Source organism: Anastrepha obliqua, unplaced genomic scaffold, assembly GCF_027943255.1.
Source record: "Anastrepha obliqua isolate idAnaObli1 unplaced genomic scaffold, idAnaObli1_1.0 ptg000170l, whole genome shotgun sequence".
Taxonomy (NCBI): domain Eukaryota; kingdom Metazoa; phylum Arthropoda; class Insecta; order Diptera; family Tephritidae; genus Anastrepha; species Anastrepha obliqua.
Genome location: NW_026562255.1, coordinates 25001 through 30000, shown reverse-complemented (window position 1 = coordinate 30000; position 5000 = coordinate 25001). Strand labels below are relative to the sequence as shown.

At 30.8% G+C, this 5000-nt stretch overlaps 2 non-coding genes and 1 pseudogene across 2 annotated transcripts in view; all 3 read left to right on the top strand.

Annotated features, from left to right (window-relative positions):
• Nucleotides 1-1159: 1159 nt before the first annotated feature.
• LOC129252288 (small subunit ribosomal RNA) lies at nt 1160-3150 on the top strand. Its single transcript, XR_008583358.1, has one exon. It is a non-coding gene; the product is annotated as a small subunit ribosomal RNA (ribosomal RNA).
• A 591-nt stretch (nt 3151-3741) lies between these two features.
• On the top strand, nt 3742-3922 carry LOC129252286 (5.8S ribosomal RNA; annotated as a pseudogene).
• Nucleotides 3923-4364: 442 nt separating this feature from the next.
• Nucleotides 4365-5000, top strand: part of LOC129252284 (large subunit ribosomal RNA) — a 3987-nt gene continuing 3351 nt past the window's right edge. Inside the window, exon 1 of the ribosomal RNA XR_008583356.1 lies at nt 4365-5000. This exon is cut by the window's right edge and continues 3351 nt beyond it. This is a non-coding gene — a ribosomal RNA (large subunit ribosomal RNA).

Below are 5000 nucleotides of genomic sequence, written 5' to 3'. Positions count from 1 at the left end.
ATATAATATGAAAATATCAAAAGTTAACTAACCAATGATATTGAAGCATATAAATCGAATCATAACTATATGAAACTCGAATTTAAGCCATATTAAACTGGTAATATTGTGATTTTATGCCTGGTTTTCCATACGTTAGTTTAAATAGAAAAAATTTTCGAATATATATACATATATGAAGAATCTATATTCTAATACTAACATGTTATGGAATATAACCTTGGCATATTGGCACTAAAATATATAATAAAGACATTTCAAATCAAACTGAAATGTATTGAAATGAATTTTTCCCATACATTTTTGACAATGTGAGGTGTGCATGGCAAAAAACACTCACGGTGAAGGCATGTGATATAATATGAAAATATCAAAAGTTAACTAACCAATGATATTGAAGCATATAAATCGAATCATAACTATATGAAACTCGAATTTGAGCCATATTAAACTGGTAATATTATGATTTTATTCCTGGTTTTCCATACGTTAGTTTAAATAGAAAAAATTTTCGAATATATATACATATATGAAGAATCTATATTCTATACTAACATGTTATGGCATATTGGTGTTATTGTATTTTATTCCTGGTTTTCTATAGTTAGTTTAAATAGAAATAAATTTTTGAATTCAAAATTTTATATTCTATACTAGCATTACATAGAAATTATCCTCAACTGTTTGTTTCTTGTATAAATACAGGAAATTAAACAGATGATGAAGAGAAAAAAATAAGAAAAACAAAAATTTATAAGAAAAATTAAATTTTAAACAAAGGAAAAGAGGAGAAAATTTTTTCAATCATATATATTTATGATTAAAAAATAGAATTATGAAATTATTAATTTCAATTCAAAGAGAAAAATTATGTAATATATGAAATTATTACATTAAAAATGCATTTGAAAAAAAAGTAAAATGTTATTAAGAATGATAAATTATTTGAAAATTGGCAAATATTAAGAAGAAATATCGTTCTTATATTTTTATATAAAATATATAATATAGAGAACGAAAATTCTTTTTCATAAAAAACGGTTTTTGAATTTTGATAAGAAAAGCTAAAGGGGGGTCGCCCCTTTACTTTTTATATACACCGTAATTTATGAAATTTTCAAATATGAAAAACAAAGAAAAATATATAAATACAAATATTATTCTGGTTGATCCTGCCAGTAGTTATATGCTTGTCTCAAAGATTAAGCCATGCATGTCTAAGTACAAACAAATTAAAAGTGAAACCGCAAAAGGCTCATTATATCAGTTATGGTTCCATAGATCGTTAACAGTTACTTGGATAACTGTGGTAATTCTAGAGCTAATACATGCAATATAAACACGGACCTTATGGAACGTGTGCTTTTATTAGACTAAAACCAAGCGATCATTTGATCGTTAAATTGGTTGAACTCTAGATAACTTGCAGATCGTATGGTCCCGTACCGACGACAGATCTTTCAAATGTCTGCCCTATCAACTTTTGATGGTAGTATCTAGGACTACCATGGTTGCAACGGGTAACGGGGAATCAGGGTTCGATTCCGGAGAGGGAGCCTGAGAAACGGCTACCACATCTAAGGAAGGCAGCAGGCGCGTAAATTACCCACTCCCAGTTCGGGGAGGTAGTGACGAAAAATAACAATACAGGACTCATATCCGAGGCCCTGTAATTGGAATGAGTACACTTTAAATCCTTTAACAAGGACCTATTGGAGGGCAAGTCTGGTGCCAGCAGCCGCGGTAATTCCAGCTCCAATAGCGTATATTAAAGTTGTTGCGGTTAAAACGTTCGTAGTTGAATTTGTGCTTCATACGGGTAGTACAACTATATATTGTGGTATGTACATTACCTTATGTATGTAAGCGTATTACCGGTGGAGTTCTTATATATAATTAATACAATGTATTTTTTATATATTCCTCCTATTTAAACCTACTTCAGTGCTCTTCATCGAGTGTTGTTGTGGGCCGGTACAATTACTTTGAACAAATTAGAGTGCTTAAAGCAGGCTCCAAATGCCTGAATATTTTGTGCATGGAATAATGAAATAAGACCTCTGTTCTACTTTCATTGGTTTTTAGATCAAGAGGTAATGATTAATAGAAGCAGTTTGGGGGCATTAGTATTACGACGCGAGAGGTGAAATTCTTGGACCGTCGTAAGACTAACTTAAGCGAAAGCATTTGCCAAAGATGTTTTCATTAATCAAGAACGAAAGTTAGAGGTTCGAAGGCGATCAGATACCGCCCTAGTTCTAACCATAAACGATGCCAGCTAGCAATTGGGTGTAGCTACTACTATGGCTCTCTCAGTCGCTTCCCGGGAAACCAAAGCTTTTGGGCTCCGGGGGAAGTATGGTTGCAAAGCTGAAACTTAAAGGAATTGACGGAAGGGCACCACCAGGAGTGGAGCCTGCGGCTTAATTTGACTCAACACGGGAAAACTTACCAGGTCCGAACATAAGCGTGTAAGACAGATTGATAGCTCTTTCTCGAATCTATGGGTGGTGGTGCATGGCCGTTCTTAGTTCGTGGAGTGATTTGTCTGGTTAATTCCGATAACGAACGAGACTCAAATATATTAAATAGATGCTTTCAGGATTATGATGTTGAAACTTATATAGCCTTCTTTCATGCGTACATCTTGAATGTACAAGTGTTTGAATGTGTTTATATAAGTGGAGTCGTACCTGTTGGTTTGTCCCATTATAAGGACACTAGCTTCTTAAATGGACAAATTGCGTCTAGCAGTAACGAGATTGAGCAATAACAGGTCTGTGATGCCCTTAGATGTCCTGGGCTGCACGCGCGCTACAATGAAAGTATCAACGTGTATTTCCTAGACCGAGAGGTCCGGGTAAACCGCTGAACCACTTTCATGCTTGGGATTGTGAACTGAAACTGTTCACATGAACTTGGAATTCCCAGTAAGTGCGAGTTATTAACTCGCATTGATTAAGTCCCTGCCCTTTGTACACACCGCCCGTCGCTACTACCGATTGAATTATTTAGTGAGGTCTCCGGACGTGATCACTGTGACGCCTCGTGTGTCACGGTTGTTTCGCAAAAGTTGACCGAACTTGATTATTTAGAGGAAGTAAAAGTCGTAACAAGGTTTCCGTAGGTGAACCTGCGGAAGGATCATTATTGTGTTCCATATCCGTAAGAAAAACAAACAAACAAACAAACAAACAGACAAGCAAACAAACGAACAAAAAGAAAAAAAAAAAAAAAAAAAAAAAGAAAAAAAAAAAAAATTTATATAATTATTTTGAATCCATAATTCTTTTTATTCTTTTTCATTCAATTTGTGATCCATCAATTATATCATATTAAATATAATATATGATGGTACATTTTGTAATGTTTTTTCTTATTTTTTTCTTTTAAAAACCTTTAAACATGAAAATAAAAAGTTGTACTTATTATTCATTTGATTGAATGATAAGTTAATTTGTTCACAATAACAAAAGTGGTATATATTTATTATATTATTATATATACATAAAATGATTAAAAAAATACAAAATAATTGAATCATAATAAATACCACCACTGTATTATTGTTGAACTAAGACATTCGCAACTTAATAAAAATGTTTAGAGTTAAATATATTTGATATATATTATTGAAAGAAAATCAATTTATATATTATTAATATTATTTAATTTTACTCTTTCAATTAATATATGCAAAAAAAAATTGACATTTGTTATAAATAAAAATAAATAAAAAAATACTCTAAGCGGTGGATCACTTGGCTCATGGGTCGATGAAGAACGCAGCAAACTGTGCGTCATCGTGTGAACTGCAGGACACATGAACATCGACATTTTGAACGCATATCGCAGTCCATGCTGTTATGTACATTAAATTCAATTTTAAAGTACTGCTTGGACTACATATGGTTGAGGGTTGTAAGACTATGCTAAATAAGTTGCTTATTCTTTTATAAAAATAATTGAATTTAAGCAAATGTGTATATTATTGGATTTTAAATAATTCATAATATTAATAGCAAAAAAAATAAAGATATATAATGAATTTTATTTATTATATATTCTTTAAAAAAAAAATCCTCTCAAATAAAATGAAATGATGAAAATATTGAATCTAAGTATTCTTTACAAAAAATTTTCATATTATTTATATATATATATAAAATAATAATTTATATATGTAATTAAAAGGAGGAATGTCTAGCATAAAAATTAAATTTTTTATTCTAGGATTGCCTCATTTTACATTATTATTATTTTTATATATTTACAATATATAAAAGGAGAAAAGAAAAATAGAGATGAAAAGATGATATAATTTTTTTATTAAATTGTGAGAAGATAAAAAAAGAATATTAAAACAACCTCAACTCATATGGGATTACCCCCTGAATTTAAGCATATTAATGAGGGGAGGAAAAGAAACTAACAAGGATTTTCTTAGTAGCGGCGAGCGAAAAGAAAATAGTTCAGCACTAAGTCACTTTGTCTATATGTCAAATGTGAGATGCAGTGTATGGAATATCTTAATATCTAGTATGAGAAATTAACGATTTAAGTCCTTCTTAAATGAGGCCATTTACCCATAGAGGGTGCCAGGCCCGTATAACGTTAATGATTACTAGAAAGATATTTCCAAAGAGTCGTGTTGCTTGATAGTGCAGCACTAAGTGGGTGGTAAACTCCATCTAAAACTAAATATAACCATGAGACCGATAGTAAACAAGTACCGTGAGGGAAAGTTGAAAAGAACTCTGAATAGAGAGTTAAATAGTACGTGAAACTGCTTAGAGGTTAAGCCCGATGAACCTGAATATCCATTATGAAAAATTCATCATTAAATAATTAAAAAAATAATGTGCATTTTTTTCATATAAGGACATTGTAATCTATTAACATAATAAAGTATTTATCAAAAGATCATTGGTGATATTAAGTTTATTTAAATTAATTTGCTTTTTAAGCATATTAACATAAAATAAATACTAATGATTTGA